This window comes from Canis aureus, chromosome 28 (genome assembly GCF_053574225.1).
Source record: "Canis aureus isolate CA01 chromosome 28, VMU_Caureus_v.1.0, whole genome shotgun sequence".
NCBI lineage: Eukaryota > Metazoa > Chordata > Mammalia > Carnivora > Canidae > Canis > Canis aureus.
The window spans coordinates 2,092,629-2,114,356 of record NC_135638.1 but is presented as its reverse complement, the minus strand read 5'-3'; the positions used below and the strand labels follow the sequence as shown (position 1 = coordinate 2,114,356).

Here is a 21,728-nt window from a genome sequence, read left to right as displayed (position 1 = left end):
CGCGGGGGGGCCCGCAGGGAGCCCGGCCACTCCGTCCTCAGCCCGGCCGCCCGCGGAGGGGCACGACCTGCCCGGGGCCGCCGGCTCCGGCTCCGGCTCCGGCTCCCAGCCGCGCCTTACGACCCGCGGAGCCCGCTCCCCGCCCCGAGGCCCTGGGCGCTCCGGCTCCACCACCAGGGCCCGACGTCCCGCCCGCCAACTCCGTGCCCACGACGCCACCGCGGCCGCTCCCCTCGGCCCGCAACCCGCCGCCCGGCCCCTGGTCCCCCAGCGCCCCGGCCCCTAACCCCTGGTCCCTTGGTCCCCCGGTCCCTAAACCCCCAGCCCCCCGGTCCCCAACCCCCCTTGTCCCACAACGCCCCCCCAGACCCCCGGTCCCTAAACCCCTGGTTCCCCAGCTCCCCGGTCCCTACACCCCTAGTCCCCCGGTCCCTACCTCCCTGGTCCCTACGCCCCCGGTCCCTAACCCCCTGGTCCCCCAGCCCCCCTAGTCCCTAACTCCCTGGTCCCCCGGTCCCCAAACCTCCAGTTCCCTGGTCCCCAACTCCCTGGTCCTCCCGTCCCCCCCCCCGTCCCTAACCCCCCAGCCCCCTGGTCCCTACCCCCCTGGTCCCCCCGCCCCCAACTCCCTGGTCTTCCGGCTCCCAGGTCCCTAACCCCCAGCCCCCTGGTCCCTAGTCCCCCTGGTCCCTACCCCCCTGGTCCCCCCGCCCCCAGCTCCCTAACCCCCCAGCCCCCTGGTCCCCCCGTCCCCCAGCCCCCTGGTCCCTAGTCCCCCAGGTCCCTAACCCCCAGCCCCCTGGTCCCTAGTCTCCCTGGTCCCTGGTCCCTAGTCCCCCTGGTCCCTACCCCCCTGGTCCCCCCGCCCCCAGCTCCCTGGTCCCCCGCCCCCCGGTCCCTGACCCCCAGCTCCCCGGTCCCCAGCCCCCGCCCCGTCCCTAACTCCCTGGTCCCCCGGCCCCCCCCCGGCCCCCCGTCCCTAACCCCCCAGCCCCCTGGTCCCCAGCCCCCTGGTCCCTTGTCCCCCTGGTCCCCCCGCCCCCAGCTCCCTGGTCCCCCGCCCCCCGGTCCCTGACCCCCAGCCCCCGGTCTCCCCCGGTCTCCCCCGGCCCCCCGGCGCGGCCCCTGCGGACGGACGGCGGCCTCTCGGGCGGGGCGGCGGCGCGGGCGGGGGTCCGTCCGTCCCGGGGCCCGCGGGGAGCGGCCGGGAGCGCCCGGTGTCCCGCAGACCCCAACATGGCGTCGGCCGCCGCCCGCGACGACGACACCTCCCCGCGCCGCAGACGGCCGGGACCGCGGGGGAAGCGCCGGAAAGTTTCGCTTCTCCCCGGGCCGGCCGGGCTCCCGCGCACACGCACCTCGGGCTTCGCCTGCCCGGCCGGGCGGCGGCGGCGGCGGCGGCGGCGGCGGGGGTCCGGCTCCTCCTGGCCCCGGGCTCCGGGGCGGACTCTGCCCCCCGCCTCCCGGGGCGTGTGCGGCGGCGGCGGCGGCGGCGGAGGAGGCGGAGGAGGAGGAGGAGGAGGAGGCCCGCAGCCGGCGCGATCCGGACCCTGCGGGCGGGCGCTCGCTCGCTCCCTCGCAGGTGACTCCCCCGCCCCGCGGGTCGAGCCCCACAACGGCCGCCCGCCGGCCTCTCCCCTGCGCGTGCACCGGCTCCGCCGCCCACACGCCCCGAGCCCCGGGCACGAGCGCCTCCGCCGGGCCCGCGCCCCGCCCCCCGCGCCCCGCGCCCCGCGCCGCCGCCCCGCCCGCCCGGTGGGCGTGGCCCAGCCGAGACCCCGCCCCGCCGCCAGGGTGGGCGTGGCCGAGGCCCGCCCCACAGCCCGGGTGGGCGTGGCCGAAGCCGAGGCCCCGCCCCCGCCCCACCGCCGCCAGAGTGGGCGTGGCCGAGGCTGAGGCCCCCGCCGCCCGTGCCGCCGCCCCGCCCCGCTGCCAGGGTGGGCGTGGCCGAGGCTGGAGCCCCGCCCCCCCGCCGCCCCGTCCCGCGGCGAGCTCCAGGGGGCGGGGCCTCGGGCTCGGCCACGCCCACCCCGGCGGCCGGGCTGCTCCGGGACCCGGGGGCGTCCTGGGCGCGGCGGGCCTCGGGGAGGGGCTGCGCGTCTCCTGACCCGGTTCCTCGGAGGCGTCTCCCCGCCACGGAACGGGCGTCCCCGCGGACCTCGGGAACTTCCCGCGGGCGGGAGAGAAAGGCTCCTGGATGTACGTGCCCGGAGGCGCGCGGCCCGCGCTGCCCGCCGCCCCAGGGCCTCGCTCGCGCGCCCCGGGCCGGGCCTCCTTGACCCAGGGCGCCTCCCCCGCACTCGGGCCCGCGCCGCCCGCCGCACCCTCAAGGGCCGCCCGCCCGCCCGCCTGCCCGCCGCTGCGCTCCTGCGGGGCTTCCCCGACGCCCACAGCCTCACCCACCCACGCCGCGTACCTGCGAGCACTCCCAGGGCCCCGGAGGCCACAGGCCCTGGCTCCGGGACACCCGCACACCCCGCAACCCCGCACACCCTGGACACCGCGCACACCCTGGACACCCTGCACATCCCGCACACCCCGCACACCCCACACACCGCGCAACCCTGCACACCCTGCAACCCCGCACACCCTGCACACCCCGCAACCCCGGACACCCGCACACCCCGCACACCCTGGACACCCTGCACATCCCGCACACCCCGGACACCCCGCACACCGCGCAACCCTGCACACCCTGCAACCCCGCACACCCTGCACACCCCGCAACCCCGGACACCCGCACACCCCGCACACCCTGGACACCCTGCACATCCCGCACACCCCGGACACCCCGCACACCGCGCAACCCTGCACACCCTGCAACCCCGCACACCCCGCACACCCTGGACACCCCGCACACCTCGCACACCCCGCACACCCTGGACACCGCGCACACCCCGCACACCCCGCAACCCGGACACCCGCACACCCCGCACACCCCGGGCACCGCGGACACCCCGCACACCCCGCAACCCCGCACACCCCGGACACCCGCACACCCCGCACACCTTGGACACCCCGGACACCCCGGACACCCCGCACACTCCGACACCCCGGACACCGCGCACACCCCGGACACCGCGCAACCCCGGACACCCTGCACACCCCGCACACCCCGGATACCCCGGACACCCCGGACACTCTGCACACCCCGCACACCTTGGACACCCCGGGCACCCCGGACACCGCGCACACGCCGGACACTCCGCACACCCCGGACACCCTGCACACCCCGCACACCCCGGATACCCCGGACACCCCGGACACTCTGCACACCCCGCACACCTTGGACACCCCGGGCACCCCGGACACCGCGCACACGCCGGACACTCCGCACACCCCGGACACCCTGCACACCCCGCACACCCCGGATACCCCGGACACCCCGGACACTCCGCACACCCCGGACACCCCGCACACCCCGCACACCCTGCACACGCCGGACACCACGCAACCCCGGACACCCTGCACACCCCGCACACCTCGGGCACCCCGCACTAGAGGCGTGCAGCTGCCAGGTGGGTCCGGGTGAGTCTTACCTTTTCCGCTGCTCGGTCATTGCAAGGCTGCTTAACCTTGGTTGAAGACTCAGGTCTTGGATTAGGGCCGCCAGCACCCAGGCTGCACGTGAGCGAGCACCCACCGAGGGAAGGTGAGCAGGCCTTGGTTCCGATCCACTTTCTTAGGATCCCAGGTTCTACTCCCTCCGGGTCTTCAGCTCCTATCCTCCCTCCCCTATTGCAATGTCTCAGAAACAAATCTTTTTTTTTTTTTTAAATAAAATTCGTAACTTGAAAAAAATTAGCAAGAATGAACTTTTTTTTAAATGGGGAACCATCTAGTATTGCTGTTATACACATCTTTTTTTGTATGTATTTTTTAATTGGAGTTCTATATGCCAACATATAGCATAACACCCAGTGCTCATCCCGTCAAGTGCCCCCCTCAGTGCCTGTCACCCAGTCACACTCCCCCCCCATCTTCACACATGTGAGTCAGTTGTCTCTGTAGAGGAGTTTGAATGTCCCCAGGATGCTCGTTTTAGCCATCACCCTACCCCCCCACCTTCATGCAGCCTCATCCCCCTCTACATGCAAACCAACAGTTTATCAGTGAGGGGGGGTGGGTGGGAAAGGTGAGCTCAATCATCCCAAATCTCTTTTTTAAAATTTTGAGATTAGGAGTTGCTGTGTCCAGTCTACACCAATGATCACCAAACATTTTTGGTCACTCGACCATCAATAATAATGTTTACCTGCTCTCCCCTTCCAAAATACTTATTTAGCTTAACCTAAAATGCAGGGAGTGAGAAGCCAAAAAGACCACAATGAAAGTATCAACCTCACAGTATGATTATGAAGATTCAATGAGTTAATATTGAACTCACTGGCTAAAACATAGTGCCTGGTGCATGGCTAAGTGCTACCTAAGTGCTAGATAACAATTATTGTGTATAATGCATATTCATTTCATACGTAATAATCTATGTAATATATATATTACACATATCTTTAAGTATGTACCTAATTTATTAGGCACATTATAAAACATACACACAAAAAATCAGAAATAATTATTTAAAACATGGTGTGGGGTGTCTTTCTTCATGTTTTGTCCCCAACCTGGGCTGTGCACCCAATTTGGACTCCACAGATTCAGAGCTGTACTGACGTGTATGGTAGCCACTAACCACACATAGTTATAAAAATTCAGTTCCGCAGTCACACTGACCACACTTCAAGTACTTAATAGCCACATGACTACTGGACGGTGCAGTAAATACTACAGAAAGTACTATTGGATAGCCCTGACCAACCCAAAATAAGCAAGGGACTAAGGCAATAGGATCAACTTAGGACTGGGCCGTGTAACCACGGCACCACGTTCACATGGAGTGATAGATCGCTCTCTGAGCTTCACATCTCCTCTGTAAAATGGAGATAAAAATAGGAACTACCTCCTGGACTGCCGAGCGGAGGAAATGAGATAAGGTGTGTAAAGTCTCTAGCCGAGTGCCTGAAACCTAGAGGAACTTGGAAATATTGGTAAAAGTTGAGTTTAACCCACTTCGATAAACCCGAAAGGCGAAACTCATTATTGTCCTTGATTCTAGTGGGTAAGTTTTTCGAGGTATTTATTTTGGAAAAGACAAGCGTTTGGTGAACTTTGAGTTGAAAGCAGAGCATTCAAGGAAAGCTGGCCACCTGGATTTTATTCACTCTCGGACGTCTTCCTTCTGAAGACCTTGGTCTGCTAGTCGGGCCCATCTCAGGGACCTCGCACGGCCACCCAAAAACCTGATGAGTCAGCAGCATCTCATCCTCTTCCCTCTTTCCTCCGTGCAATTCTTTTGCTTCCAAAATATTGTAGGCTCTGCCTCCAAAACCCTTCATCTGAAATCCTCTCCTGTCCTTGTGTCCCCTGCATGAGGGACAACACAGGATTGTACTCCTTCCCCGCAGGAGCTTTCCGTGGCTCCCCACAGAGGCTGCCGTGTACAGTTGTACAGGTCGTAGTCGAATTATACTTTGGAAGAGGGCCTTTCACACTGGAGCATTGCATATTTTTGTATTTATTACAAGTATCCTGGGGCAGATTTCAAAGAAGTGCCTTGTTCTACTAAAAGTGTTCTACGACATTTTCCAACAAGATAGAGATGCCTTGAGGAGTGGATGCCTTTTTCTAATTTGCCCAGAGGTGCTCCCCGGAGTAGGGAATTTACTATTTCACTTAGAACAAAATCCCGGTTCGTCACCAGTCCTAGAAAGCCCAGCACCGTCCAACCTCTGCCAGCCTATCCACCGTGAAATGATGCCAAGCCCCGCTGAGTTCCCGTCATGTCGCCCTCCTGTTGTTTCTAAACTATGCCAAAGTCTTTTCTGCCAGGGGCCCCAGGGCTCCAGCCACGTCTCTACCTAGACAGTGAAGCCCTTCACGTAGCTGTGACTCCTGTCATCTTTCCTTGTCTTCTCTGTTTTTCCCCCAGCATTATTGCCGACCCTCTCTGCATCCTCCTCTTCGCCATGAGAGAAAGCCCAGAATTCAGTGTTCCAGAAGACTCTCCCCTGAATGTCCCAGGTCAAATCCTGCCAGTAGAGACACCTATGGGAGGTTCGAAGGGCAGAAGAAAAGGAGAAATCAGTATTCTCCAGGAAAGCCTCCAACAGGCAGCTCGGATCAGAGAAGGGCTGCTTCCCTAGGCTTCTGGGAAAATATCAGACAAACCTGAAAACATAATATTCTGTTTTTTAAAGAGGGTGATGGGGCTGTATTCTTTAAAAAGGGCAGTGGAGATGTTCCAGATAAAAAGAGGTGAAAGAGGCATGACAGGGACACCTGGGTGGCTTAGTTGCTTAGGTGTTCAACTCCTCATTTCGGCTCAGGTCATGGTTTCAGGGTCATGGGATCGAGCCCCGTGTCAGGCTCTGTGCTGGACGTGGCACCTACTCAAGTGTCTCTCTCTGTATCTCCCTCTGCCCCCTCTTCCTTTTCCCAAAAGAAAGACACATGACAACTAAATAGAATATCTGACCCTCGACTGGGTCCTGTAGTCGAAAGGGAGAACCCTACAGAGGATGTTATTGGGCTGGTTGAAAAAACTGGAATATGGACTGAAAAGTAGATAAAGGTATTATATTAGAGTTAAATTTGTCATCTTGGTTATATAAGAGAATGTCCCTCTTCTTAGGATATACACAAAAGGATTTTGGGGTAAAGGACCATGAGGACCATGAGGCATAGAATATACCCTCAAATGATTCAAAAAACATTTCATATATAACATATAATTTAAATAGTACCTCTGAAAGAAAGAAACCACCTATGTATATGATAAGGCAACTGGAGTAAAATGTTAGTAAGTGAATCTGGATAATGAGTGTATGTGTGTTCTTGGTAAAATTTCTATTTGTGCAAACTGTAAGTTTGAAATTATCCCCCCCGCCAAAAAAAGTTAAAACATATATAGAATAAAGCACTAAAGAAACTATACTGAATAATTGAAAGCAAGTTAGGATAGGTGTCTTAAATATCCAGTCTCAAGATAGGTCCAGACTGACCGCGACATGATTAAAAAATAAATGTATTTTATGCTTTTTTCTAATCCCCCAGTGAACAAAAAGGGAATTTATCCTTCCTGCAGGAGAAAAAAAATGCTCCCTGGCTATGGGGGAATAATCTATCCTACACAGAGGGTCTTTCTAAACATTTAAATATGGGATGTTTGTGGCTCTCCTGGCCACTTGTGTCCTATGACCAGCGTGGCCCAGTCACATTTACTGCAGATCCTGGGCTGCAGAAAGTGGGAACAGATACTATAGTCCTTATGAAACTTCATTATGTGAAGAGAATAATCTGAGTTATAACCACATCCCCAAATTGCATCATTGCATACTTTCTTCTTTGAAGCAGGAAGGCCCAGTGACTCGTGGAAATACAGTTCCATGCTGTTTTATCAGAGAGCCTGATAGTCAGCTCTTACTTAGAAGATTATTTAGAAACGTTTTCCAATTAAATGACATAGTAAGTTCTCTAAAAAATATTGCAAGACAGGGGCGCCGGGGTGGCTCAGTGGCTGAGCGGCTGCTTTTGGCTCAGGCCGAGTCCCGCATCCGGCTCCCTGCTCAGTGGGGTCTGCTGCTCCCTCTCCCCCTCCCCACTACTCATGCGCACTCTCTCTCTCTCTTAAATAAATAAAATCTTTTAAAAAATATTTTAAGACAGTAAAATGATCAGTGGTTGCCAGGTGTTTGGGGGAAGGGAGGGAAAATAAGATTGTTAGGGCAGTGAAATTATACTGTGTGATGCTATACAGTGCATACTTGTCAAAAGTCATAGAATGCCTAATACCAGGAGTGAACCTTGACATAGACTATGGACTTGGGGTGATAAGAACATGTCGATGTAGGTTTATTGATTTTAATAAATGTGCCGCTTTGGCGCAGTATGTTGATAGTGGGGGAGGTGTGCTTGTGTGGGGGTCGGAGTTCTCTGGAACTATACTTTCCACTTAATTTTGCTCTGAACCTAAAACTGCTCTAAAAAGTAAAATCCCTGCAAAAACAACAAAAGAATATTACGTATGTCTCTTGGAAAATTTGGAATTTAAGCTTGGGGAGCTGAGAAGCTTTTTGGAAGGAACTTTAATTCATTTCTTGGAAGATTTATTGTAAATTGAAATTTGTTGTAAATTTCTCAGGTGACTGCTCTTTCAGCCATCTGTTAAGCTATCTTACCTTAGTATCAAAAACTGACATGCAAATTTGAACAAGGAAGAAATTTTAATATTTTAAAGAATTAAATTATCTTGGCAGAAATTTGATATTGATCTTGGGAGCTTTAACAGAGGAATCTAGTATCCATCAAGAATCCTGTGCATTTTCCCAACAGTGGGTATAAATTGATGAGGGATTTGCTTCACTCCAAACCAAGTTTATGTATTTCCAACAGGGACACCTCGTGTCATCTTAGAAACTAAGGGACTAGTTCCAAGCTCATCTCTGTCATACCAGATACACAAGCTTTAACGCCCTGTTGTGAAATACATTCCAGGTAGTGTAGTCAATTACTTGTAAATGATGTAAACTTTTGTATAAAAAAGATATGTAATACATACGACTATATTAATTTTTTATCTTTGGTAGGATTATGCATGATTTTCTTCTGTGTGTGTGTGTGTGTGTTTTACCAATCTTCTGTAATAAATATGTATTATTTGATTTAAAAAAACACAAGGCACAATCACGGATAAGTTTTCAATGAAGTAAAAGTCATATTCACGTACTCATGCACAAAAAGGCACAGTGGCTGCTTTCTTCTGTAGAAAACTTCTAAATTGTTTGCGCATTACCTTTCCTGCCGCTAGAGTGGAATTATACAACAAATGCCTTCTTCCTCTACATTAACTCTTATAAATGACAAAACATTAATGTCAACAAGCAGTTATTGAAAAAGTTTACCTTCTATATGACTAGCTTAAGATAAGTGCAGGATCTGCAAAGCTGGAATACTATATCATGTTTTTAAAAGTTGGTGCCAGATTAAATAAAACTGAGAAGAAACTTCAAATCCAAATATTATCAAGAGAATCTATACTAAAAAGCAATATACTTACTTTCCTGGAGTACTAGTATAAATAGGTCATTCATACTGTTATGGAAAGAGAAGAGATTTAAGCGTGATTTCATTTAAAAATTCATTTCAAATAAATATAAAAACTTTCAGAGTTTGGAGCCAGTTAGAGCCTGGGTTTAAATTCCAATTCTGCAAATTATTAGCTGTATGACTTTTTTTTTTTTAAGTTTTCTGTCAAGTGTTTTTTTTTAAGATTTTTATTTATTTATTCATAGAGACAGAGAGAGAGAGAGAAGCAGAGACACAGGCAGAGGGAGAAGTAGGCTCCATGCAGGGAACCCGATGTGGGACTTGATCCCGGGTCTCCAGGATCACACCCCGGGCTCAGGCAGCACTAAACCGCTGCACCACCAGGGCTGCCCACTGTGTGACTTTGTATAAATGGGTTAACTCTTCTGATCTGCTCAATTTTCTTGTCAGTAAAATCCATAAAAATGGAAAAATAGTCCCTTCCATCCGAGGATCATAAAGATCGAGGATAATATAAGCCAAGCACATAGCAAACACTAGGCGCCTGGAAAACAGTAGGCACTCAGGAAACAGTGGATGTGGTGGTCGCGTTGTAGGAGTAAATGTTGTCGCCATTGAAATCATTAATAAAGTATAAATTTCATCACTTAGGTAAAAAGTCAGGAAATGTCATATTAAACCTCGACATGCCTGATTTATAGGTCTCTGGCCAGTTCTTGCAAAGGTCCTTCCTCCATAGTTGTGTCTCTCTAGTAGTGACTCCTTCCACACTCTAGATTGACAACAAACAAGGAGTGCTCACAAACGGAACAAATCCCATGAAAACAGGCCTGTAGCTACCCAGTCGCACTCCTCACCTAGGCTCCCTCTGGCTCTGGGAGCAGCCCCCAACACCCAGCTTTGTCCCAGAGGACAAAGGGCCTCTGGTTCCAGAGGAGGGCCGGGGCGGCCAACCGAGAAGAGCACTCTGGAAAGCTCTCCGTAGAGTAAGCAGTGGCCCTGCTTCTCCTCGCTTGAGGCCCAGCACGTACGATCACTGTTCACTGCGCTGACTCACACATAAGGAAACCCGAATTTGGAAATGAAACCGAGTGGCAAGGCAGGCAACCCAGCCAAGAAACAGGGAGCCCAGTCGGGAGACGCAGGCTCACAGCCAGAGCCTGTGGGAGGCGGTGCAGAGGACTATTCCCGAAGTGGGGCTCAAAACTCCTAAAGGCCGGAAAGAACATTTTGATCTGGAAAACACTGAATAGCTTTTTAATGATAGAGCAAAGGTATGAATGGCCTCTTCTGCTACATAAGCACTTTCTCCTCATGTTCCCCAAGAACAGAACCCTTTTCCCATCATTTTTCTTTCATATTATCTCCATCATATCTTCACTTTATTTTCTCTTAGCCTCTGCCTTCCTGCCTGAGGCTAGGAGAACATTTCCCCAAAATAGGGTTATATATATATATATATAAACATGTACACCATGGATTTGAGGACCAAAATAATTCATGGAAATCTACTTGGGGATAGAGTCAGGATTGGAAATACAAGATAGAGTGAATCAGTCCTATTTATTTATAAAGTAATTCATTAACTTATTTAAAAAATCCTGCTATGGATTTTTTAAATCCATTGACATAGCAGTTGACTGCTATGAGTAGGTATTGTTCTTAGAGTTGGGGGTGGCGTGGGGCACGTAGGGAAGACAGACCAGGCCATGTCCCTAAGGACCCTACCTCCTAGCAAGGAGAGGAAACACAGATAATGAGGTAATTAGAGACAGTGATGAGTGCAGTGAAGGGAACAGACATGGCAAGCACTGTGACATCACCCAGGACTGTTGAGGGTGGGAGGTATTTTATCCCCATAATATCCATCAACCCCACCACCACTATTAACCGGTCTTTGAGGAGACAATTGATAGTCTCTCGGTCTCACATAAGTTGTTCTGCAAATGCATCTTCAAGGCAGGTATCCTAGCTGAACGTTGCCACCAGCCCCTCCCACCATCACACACTCTCAGCCAGATTATTGCCCCTAAACTAATTCTTCTATAAAAGTTCTGGAGCCCCCATCAGCATTAGGAAAAAGAAAAGAAAAAAAAAAAAAGAAAAAAAAGTTCTGGAGCCCTCACAGAGTATTTAATGGAAAGTGAATGGATATTTTAATTAGAATAGTCCATACCACTTCTCTAAGAAGATGACAATTGAAAGATGAGAAAGATGCAACTCCTGGAAGAGCTAGGGGAAAGTGTTCTGGGACAATAAGGAACATAGGCAAAGGGCCTGAGACAGAAAGAGTTTATAGGGGACTCTGACTAGAAAGCTCAGGGTGGCCAGGGAGGATCAGGTGTTAAGAGCTAAGTGAGGTGGGTAGAGGCCTGAAGGGTTCTGGCCCGAACCGGAAGGGCGTTGAACTAAAGGGTTATAAGCAGGAGAGTGACACTATATTATTTATAGTTTTAACGTATTTTACTCAGAATTGAAGACAAAAATGGAAGCAGGAAGACCTCTCAGCAAAACATTGCAGTAGCTCAGGGGAAGACAATGCTAGATTGGGCCAGGCAGGCAGCTTTGGGAAGAAAGAAATGGAGAAATGAAGTGTGTTTTGGAGATAAAACAGGTAAGACTTGCTAAGCGACTGCAAGAAGGCAAGAGGATGGGAGGAATGAAGAGCGACTCCCACTTTCAGGCTTGAGCAGTTGAGCAGATTGTGGCTCCTTTACTGAGATTAAGACGCCTGGGAAAGGAGCTGGTTTGAGGAGTGAGTGATGTCAAGTCTAGAGTAAGCAACGAGGTCTGGACTGGAACTATAAATTGGGGTGTTGTGTTGTCCATCGAGGTTACAGTAAGGGCTGATCTCAAGAAATTTATCAGGATAAAACCTTTCAAAATCAGAGATCTAAAGATGAATGAGTGTAATTTATCTAAAAGAAGGAACACTTTATGCACAGAGATATTTATGGCGGTATCATACATGGTGCTAAATGAAGGGGGGAAACACTCAATGTCTATTTGGAAGCAGTTGAGCACTTTGTCAATGAAATATTGTTCAGTAATTTCTTTACTAAGACTTCTGGGTAGGAAAGGGATATATTTATATTATAATTCCAAGTGGGAGGAAAACACTAAACTCCTCTATATGGCGTGATTAACTATATAAAACTGTGCATAAAAGATAAGGAAACATGAGAAAGGTTAATCATAGTCATTCTTTCTCTTTGGACTTTTTCATATTTTCTGCAATTTCATATTTTCAGGATTCCATTCTGTTTGATAGCTTAAGGGAGGCTTATTCTAAGGGAACAAACCAACCCCCAAATGTCAATGGCTTAGCACATTAAATCATTCCTAGCTCATCCAAAGGCCACTGTAGATCGGATATGGTAGATAATAAAAGATGGCCACTGTCGATGCTTTCCCCTCCTGTACCATATCTTCCTCCCTGGACGAAGTGTAGGAGTCTGATTTCCCTCGCTTTGGGCCTGGACTGGCCTTGGGGGCTTGCCTTGGCCAACAGAATATGGCAGCAGTGAAGGTACGGGATACCCAAGGATAAGGCCGAAGAGGCCTTCTCTTTCCTCCTGGGTCTCTTGAAACATTGAGCTCGGCATGCGTTCTTCTCAGAACCCAGGACCCAGGCGGTAAGAAGCCCAAGACACATAGGTTCGGTGGCTGAGAGCTCTAGAGCACTCAGTCCATTGCACCAATGCTGGCCGTTTTGGACATCGAGCTCAGGCGAGCGGTCAGAGGACTGCAGCTCCAGTCAACAGCTGTGCAACGGTATGAGACACCCTTAGTGAGAACTGTCTAGGCCCACTCAGCGCACCCGGAACCACGAGAGACCAGAGACCATTATCGCTTTAAAGCCAACAAGCTCTGGAGTGACCTGACACACGGAAATCAATAACCAGAATACGCGGCCACCTTTCCAAGGCAGCTGACATCCTTGCAGGGACTACTGAGGGATGCAGGCCTCTTTGCTCTTGGGGCCCAACCACCTCAACATCTGGCCATCGCTGTCACCCTCAAGAGGAGGGCAGAAGTGAATATTTGCATAGGCCTTTTCTTGGGTATGTGAGAAGGAGAAAAAAAAACCCGGTGTGTTGGTAAGCTCCGGTGATGCTTCCTACGCCTGTACGTTACTTCTGCGCTGGGTATTAAAGGCCTCGGGAGAGCTCTCTGTGGATGTTGGGTGGTAACTGCGGATTATGACCCTTCAGAGGATGTCAAGCTCAGACTCCTTAACACTGGCCTTCACTACGACTCCTCAGCCTCCCTTTCTGCATAGCTCACGGTTCCCCCCCAACACACTTAATAGGGGATGTTGGTTACTTTTCCCTTCTTGTATCCACGTACTCTTCTTTTGGTAAAACGTTATTCCAGTTTTCTTTTGCGTAAACATTTTTATACCCCATTCTTAGCAAAATGGTTTAGGTGGGATCAACTCACCCTTGGCATCCTCGGAGCCAAGGGTGAGTTGGCTTTTGCCCAGCCCGCTGCCCCAGACTCCCGGACCCAGGAACCGGTCCCATTCCTGGAATGAAACCCAGGAAGTGTAGTCGACAGCTGAAGAAAAAGATGTGCTCTCTCCTCCTGACGTGAACAAGGAATCCTACGACCCCAGGACTGTTGGCCTTCACTTCGAGACCGTGAAGGAAGTCTGCTTGAGGATACAGCTCTCGAAGTGGAAGTCAGAACAGAGAGAGGAAAAGAAATGAGAGCCTTAGCCCATCAAGCCTTACCCATAGCCTGAATGAGCCCTGGCTTGAACAACCACATACCTTTTAGGTGAGACAATGAAATTCTTTCATTAAATCAGTGCAAATTGGATTCTCTGTTGGTTTCAACAAAAAAGACTAATTGTTATTAATTAATACCAACACTGTGGTCCAGCCGTCTTAAGTCGCTTTCAGTTCCCTAAAATACATGTATTTTCACTTCAGTATAGAGTTAACTTGAGCCTAAAATGTATTGAGAAAATATCTCCACAAAAAGCATGGTCTGGACCCCTGTCGTCACGGCTGAAGAACGCAATTGCCATGTGCAGCATCTAGGAAACATTTTAAAAATTGAGAACATTCCAGACTTTCAGCTGTCGGGGTGTGCTGTTCTTTAAGTGTTGACTTGCAGCCCTCAGTAATCTTAGGGCATTTGCGTGGATAAATAAATGACCATGGAAAGATCTCTGAGGTCCAAGTTTCTCGCAAAACTCTCTGTTGGGGGGCACCTGGCTGGTTCAGTTGGTAAGAGTGTGCAACTCTTGGTCTCTGGGTGGTGAGTTTGAGCCCCCCATTGGGTATAGAGTTTATTTATTTTTTTATTTAATTTTTTTTTTTTTTTTTTAGAATTCACTTTAAAAACAGCAAACAGTAACAACAAAACCAAAAACAACAGTTGGGTTAAATGCCCCTGAGAATAAACTTGGCACCGATTACAGACCCTCATCCGAGGCCCGAAGGCTCGTATACGGAAAACACGTGGACAGAAAAATTCCTGTTGAGTCAAAGTTATGCTTCTAACTTCCTGATATGGTCACATGAATGGGGAAGCGTGTGTCCCTAGGAGTGTGTGCAGTGCAGCTCCAGCCAGTGCGACGCAGTCAAGTAGAGAGGGTTTCAAAGTAGCATAAAAGGGGGAAATGGAGAAACATTTTTCAATCAGAGGAGTCAGACTATCTCTTACCCTTCATATCCTAATTCTCTCATCTTTTCACCACATTCGAACAGCTAAGAAGCCCCCCACCCCGCCCCAAGAAATGATGATGGAACACTTAAAAGTTGCCAAGAGAGACCTTCCCAAAATAACGTAGTAAGTGAAATGGGCGTTTTGTGCTCTTCTCCGCCATATAAAATTTTTAAAGATTTTTATTTATTTATGATAGTCACACAGTGAGAGAGAGAGGCAGAGACACAGGCAGAGGGAGAAGCAGGCTCCATGCACTGGGAGCCTGACGTGGGATTCGATCCCGGGTCTCCAGGATCGCACCCTGGGCCAAAGGCAGGCCCTAAACCGCTGCGCCACCCAGGGATCCCTTCTCCGCCATATAAATCCATCTTTTCTTGAGTCCCTATGTAGTTTCCCCTCTCTCCTTCAGCCCGCTTGGTGTTGACCCATACCGAGGTGCTTAAGACGAACTTTCTAGACTTCAGTAGCAATGATGTGTCGACAAAGCACATCTGTGGAACATAGAAAAGGATTTTTGAAGACTTGGTCATCCGGTAAGATGAGCACATGAGTAGATGGGCCCTACAGCTGCCAGGCTCTCTGGATAGACACTTCTGCTTATCGCACATCTCAGGAGAACATTTATAGTAGCTTATTTGCAATTTCCGAACTAAGGTGGGGCACTAGCGTCAAGGTTGGTTTTAGAAGTCTCCACGGGATATTAAAGCAAGCCGTACCTGCCTTTTCAGTTGTTGTTCTTTTGATCTTGGGGAAAAAAAAAAAAAAAAAGAAGGGCAGAGAAGGTAAAACATAATTATCATCTGTTTTCACTGAATGAAAGAATGTGATTACAGGACGGCGGTAGAAAATACATACAGCAGGTTGGCAAGATGACTCAGAAGTGCAAGCCCCGAAATAGCTCAGCTTTTGTATATGGTGTCACAGACCTGCCAACAGCCAACCCATGTCACAGAATAATGAATCACTTGGGACTAAGATTTGTTTAAAGGTTCCTGTGAAGCACACCTACAGATGTGGTTCCAGAAGAGGCCACCGACTTCCACCCGCCAAGGCTAGTAGCACACGTGGGGCCGGGGAGCCAGGGCAAGGAGGTCACGCTCCAGCAAATTCCATGGTACCAGATGCCCTGGCTTGAAGCAGGGCCCCCTCACTTTCCCTGCACCTGTCTGTGGTCAAACCCCAGAGGCCCCCTGTGGCCCAGGCTGAGGTAGGCCCCCCTGGTGCTCCTTTTTCTCTCCTGCAGGCCCCAGGCTGCTGAGGGCCCTTCCCTCTCTCAAGGCAATGGCACCCTCGTTATCTGTGGGTTCGCTTCCCCACTTGGAGGCAGGACGTACAGGTTGGCTTGCCTTCCCGGGGCCCAGCCCCTTCCTCACACGAGTCCGTGGGAAGTCTCCACCCCGGGGTTTCACAGGAGCAGCTCAGGGAAGGGGGGCGGGGGAGGAAAAGCAAGCGTGGGGAAGCCTCAGGCCTCAGGAGGTCTTACAGGTCTCACCCTGGGGCCCTGGCCCCGTCCGTGGGCGCTGAGCTCCCTGCCCCGACTGTATCACGAGCGTGGGGCCCGCCTCCACCACCCTGGGCCTGCGGCTCCCGCTGGGACGGATGATGTGCCGCCAGGAGGCCCGGGATGCCGCTCTCCTGCGGTGAACACGTGGTGTGTCCGAGGGCCCCAGGCTGGGTGACACTCCCCTTTGCAAGCATCGCCTTCTCCGTGGAGAAAGGAGCGCGCCCCTGCGCCCTGAGCCCTGCGGCCAGCCTCGGGCCCACCCGGCTCCCTGCCCGCCCTCTCTGGCTGCTGAGCTCTCTCTAGCCCCCATCCCTTCGGCCGTCGAGCTTGGTGGGGCTTCAAGGAGCCTCGCTCCCGGGGCCCAGTGACAGCTCCCACCGGGACCCTGGCCCGTGCCTGGCACCATGACCCGGCCTTGGGGGGCGCCCGGCCCGGCGGGGGCCTCTGGGCTTTGCTCCCCACTCCAACGGCGGGGCCCTGGCTGCCGAGCATTGTCCATCCTCGCGTTGGGCGCCCTGTGGGTATGGAGAGCCAGGTCCCCGCAGACGGGGTGCTCTGAGTCCCCTCGGGGGGCAGCTGGCAAGAAGTCCCCGGGGCCAGGCTGCCCTGAGCACTGGCCACCAACGGGGCTTCAAGACAGCAGACATGCCCTCTCCCCGGTCCCGCAGGCCAGGGGTCTGGGCTCCGCCTGGAGACTCGGGGAGACGGTCCTTCCTCGGCCCCTCCAGCTTCCAGCAGCCCCGGCCGGCGCGGCGGGCGGCGATGCAGCTCCAGGCTCTGCCCCGCCTTCCCGGGTCTGCCCCCTGTCCCTGGCCCCGGAGGGCCTCCCGCCTTTCTCTTAGACGGTCACCTCTGGTAGGAGGTAGGGCAACCCGAGTCCGGGACCATCTTATCATGAGGTCCTAGGTGTAATCATGTCTGCAAGGAACCTTTTTTTTCAAAATAAGGTCATATTCACAGGTTGGGGGGGACTCAGTCTGAACATATTTGGGGGGCACCGCTAGTCAACCTACTTGGATCACACCTGCGGGTAGGGGTGCCTGGGGGCGCGGTTCGCAAGGCATCCCGCTCGGGTTTGGCTCAGGTGGGGATCTTAAGGGCTGTGAGGTTGAGCCTCGTGTGGGCTTCACGTGCTCAGCGCAGAGTCGGCTTAGAGTTTCTCTCCCTTTGCCCCTCCTCTCTCCTCTCTCCGCTAAAATAAATATATAAATAATAATAATAAAAAAAGTAGAGGCCTTGGTACACAGGGTACTTAATAAATACTGTGGCTGATTCGTGTCTACATCGTGCTTGATGATTTCCAGAAGCCTGTGGTTCTACGCCGTCAGAGAGGATAATGTGGGAACGTGGGCGCTTACTTGGAAACGTTCCTTTGCACCATTGTCCTCTGGCTCCTTTGAATTTTTCCAGCTTCTAGGGGCCACCTTGGTTCACATCTTCCTCCTCTGAGCCTGGCCCTTCTGCTTCACTTTTATAAGGACGCGTATGAAGACGTCGAGCCCCCTCCGATATTCCAGGGTAATCTTTCCGTTTCAAGATCCTTGACGTATTTGCATCAGCAAAGTCTCTGTCGCCATGTAAGATAGCATAACCAGCTTCCGGGGATTAGGGTGTGAACATCTCTGGGGCCGCGGTTGTAGGGACCAGAGTTGGGAACCTGGGTTTCATCCTTAGAGCAGCAGAACTCGGTGGAGGGTTTTAAAGCAAAGGGAATGAGATCCACTGTGTCGGGGTGACAAAAGCCGAAGGACCACGCTGGACCGCAGGGACCGAAGTGCTACCCGTGGCCAGAGGACTGAGAAGTTAAAATGGAATCAATCGCTCCAGACACTATTTGACACTTACAGATTATCAGGTCACGTGTAGGATAATTGGTATATAGTAAGTTTTTCTTCTTTCATAGTCTAGGGTTGTTTTTTTTTTTAAGTTAATTCTTTGAGTTCTATTTTTTTTAAGATTTTATTTATTTAGGGGATCCCTGGGTGGCTCAATGATTTAGTGCCTGCCTTTGGCCCAGGGGACGATCCTGGAGTCCCGGGATCGAGTCCCACATCGGGCTCCCGGTGTGGAGCCTGCTTCTCTCTCCTCCTGTGTCTCTGCCTCTCTCTCAATCTCTGTGTCTATCATGAATAAATAAATAAATTAATCTTAAAAAAAAAGATTTTATTTATTTATTCATGAGGGACACACAGAGAGACAGAGGCAGAGACCCAGGCAGAGGGAGAAGCAGGCTCCATGCAGGGAGCCCGAGGCAGGACTCGACCCCGGGACTCTAGGATCACGCCCTGGGCCGAAGGCAGGTGCTCAACCCCTGAGCCACCCAGGGATCCCCTTCTTTGAGGTCTTTATGAAGCTCTGGGTCCCACAACACCCTTGGTTATGGTTAGAGGCAGCCAGTTGGGCAAGGTGGGCCTGGATGCCTCCTCGGGTCCAGATCCGTGGCCGCCCCGGGGAGGAGCCCAGGTGCACCTGTGCCGGGGGAACGGCGCCCTGGCAGGCACGCGGCCTTGGCACCCCTCCCGCACTGCGCAGTGTAGACGGGTACTGGAGCTGCTGCTGCAGGACCAAGGGCGTGCCGGAGAACGACAGGAAGGAATGTCATAAAACTGAGCGATGGGAGGCCGTGGACTACGCGGACTCCTGGAAGGGCTTCATTAACACCAAGTGAGAGCTCACAGGATTGTCGGAACGGCTGACATGCATATTGGAGGGAAATGAAAATTCAGAAGATTTGAATAGAGTTTAAAATTTTCTCTGAGGTTTGTGACATTTATTCAAGCGTGTCTGTGCTTCCGGCAACGACTTCCTGCCTCTGATCTCGCATAGAGTTACTCAAAACTGCCCGGAAAGCCCTCTAATGACTCTCTTTGGCTTGCCTCCTGTCTTCACTGGCTTTCTTTTATATATATATATATTTTTAAATACAAATTCGATGTACCAACATTATAGTATAACCCCCAGTGCTCATCCCATCACATGCCCTCCTGAGTCCCGTCACCCGGTCACCCAGTCCCCCACCTTCACTGGCTTTCTGAACCCATTCTTCTCTGCTTTAGCTCTTTTTACCTACGTCAGTGTTACCTGGTTTAGGTGACCTGTTAGAGCAAACCTCCTGAGATGTCCCCAACCTCTGTCCCCAGCCTGTCCAAGAGTCTTGGGCTCCCCTTCACCGCCGTAGGTGAGAACCTCAGCCTCTCTGCCCGCCTCAGGGTCAGACAAGCCAGGCCAGCCCACCAGGCTTCACCTCCAAGCAGGAAATCTGAGAGATGGGATAGTCCCTTTCCAGGGGCCACTGGCTGGCTCCATCGATAGAGCACACGACTCGATCTCTGGGTTATGAGTTCGAGTCCCATGTTGGGTATAGAGGTTACCTTAAAAAAAAAATAAAACCTTTACAAAATAATAATCACTCCCTTTCCAGATACTCGTCGCCTTAAAAAGCTTACGAATCAACACGAGAAAAACTGCTTCTAGCCGGAAATTTTCCGCAGCAACCCCAATCACAGAAGTTCCACTGAATGTTGGGATCCAGAAAGCCCATTAATTAATGCCATCGTGATCGGGAAGGGGGGACAAGCAACCAGCCCTGAGGAAGACCAAATGTCCTTAGGAGACTGGAAGAAAATGTGGCTCTGATGCAGAACTGCCTACTACATCAAACCCTGTCCAGACAGGAGGCAAGAATCATGTTAAGATTTATTTTATTTTATTTTATTTTATTTTATTTTATTTTATTTTATTTTATTTTATTTTATTTTATTTTATTTTATTTATTTTGTTTTATTTTATTTTATTTTATTATTTTATTTTATTTTTTATTTTATTTTATTTTATTTTATTTTATTTTATTTATTTTATTTTATTTATTTATTTTATTTTATTTTATTTTATTTTATTATTTTATTATTTTATTTTATTTTATTTTATTTTATTTTAATTTTTCATGTTAAGATTGAAGAGCACAGCTTCTGACTCCGGGTTTTCTGGGCTCAGACCCCATCTCTGCCGCTGACTGGCTGCGGCTTTTGCACCCGTGACTTAACTGCTCTTTATTTTAGTTTCCATACCTGCCTCATCAGAATAGTAATCGTCCCCACCGTACTGGGTTGCTTTGAAGATTGAATGATTAAACATAAAAAAAGCACTTAATACAGTGACTGGGACGTGGCAAGCATTCAACGTCCGTTTGGTTTATTTGTACTGGAATGTGTCTAACGCTGGAAATCGCCGGTGCCGGGAACTGCTTAAACAGCCTGTCTAGGCTCCTGGGGGAACGGCACCCGCAAACAACACGTCTCAGGGCTGTGAAACTGTGTCTGTTGATACGGAGCTTTGCAAAGGCGTCTTGATGGTTGCTGGGTGGGAGGCCGAAGCAGGTAGTGTGTGCTGCATGGCTTAGTGGGTGGGCAGCATGCGAGTGGGACCACAGCTGTCCAGTAAATATGTTTGTTCTGTTGCATGACCCCAAACTGAAGTCTTTGCTTCTCGAACCATCTCTGGGGTACATGTCACTGGTCCTAAGGATGCCCGGCCACCGTTACTGGCTACTGTTGGACTAAGGGCACTGTTGTCGGAGGATTTGCCCCAACTCCATGGGCAACATTAGGATCCCCTTCCTGAATTGAGAAGAATGCATTCTATCATCACCCCAGGGCGGGGGGCGGGGCTGGATAAAGGTAATTCAAAGAGGATGGAGAAAAGAAGCGTCCCGATAAAGACCTACGGATACACAGCTTCAAATTGTTTGGAAGTGTAGCAAAATATTCCGTGGAGAGAGGCAGAGAGGGCCCCACCTGCAGCAGCATCTTGGATATTCCACTTTTATTTCGCAAATTAAAGTTTGTTTCCTAATCAACAGGGCGGTTGCAGAGGTGACCTAGGTGAAGCCTTATTGGAAGATCGAATCCTTTCTTCCGTGGACCGTGCGGAATGTCACAGGACACATTGTTAGAGACGCTGCCCTGGAGGGTCTGTAGTGAGGGGTGTCTCATTTATTATGGCCCCAGGGCACCAGCAGCAGCTCCCCTGGCTCCGACGGAGGTTTCCTCAAGTCCCTCAGCCTGTCCCTGTGCTCTCGGGTCTGGATGCCGTGTCCACTCGTGATATTGCAATTTGCGGGTTCAAAATAATATGAACACGAATATTTATGCATGAGCTCGGAGCTAAGGAGAAGAGAGCCCCTAAGTACTCCACGTTGGTCTGAGACTCATCTCCGTCCTCTCTGTTCAATTCTTCTGGGTCCTGTATCTTGATAAAACCTGAGTTTTTGGTGCTTGATTGATTATTTATTTGTTTGGGGGCTTCATTGCTAAGCTCCCTGCACTCCCTCTTAGATGCTCCCCACCCCACACCTGCCACTCGAGACAACAGTTCCCGTGGAACTGGATTTCCTCTTCTGTTGAAAACAGTAGAACGGTCTCTCCCCCGTGGCTGCAGCGTCTTA

At 51.5% G+C, this 21,728-nt stretch overlaps 1 protein-coding gene across 1 annotated transcript in view; it reads right to left on the bottom strand.

Moving 5' to 3' along the window:
- The window catches only part of PLEKHF2 (pleckstrin homology and FYVE domain containing 2), a 30,318-nt gene extending 28,732 nt beyond the window's left edge, over positions 1–1,586 (bottom strand). Inside the window, exon 1 of the mRNA XM_077876191.1 lies at positions 1,359–1,586. The gene's annotated coding sequence lies outside the window, so the exon portion shown is untranslated. The remainder of the gene's footprint in view (positions 1–1,358) is intronic.
- Positions 1,587–21,728: the final 20,142 nt, after the last annotated feature.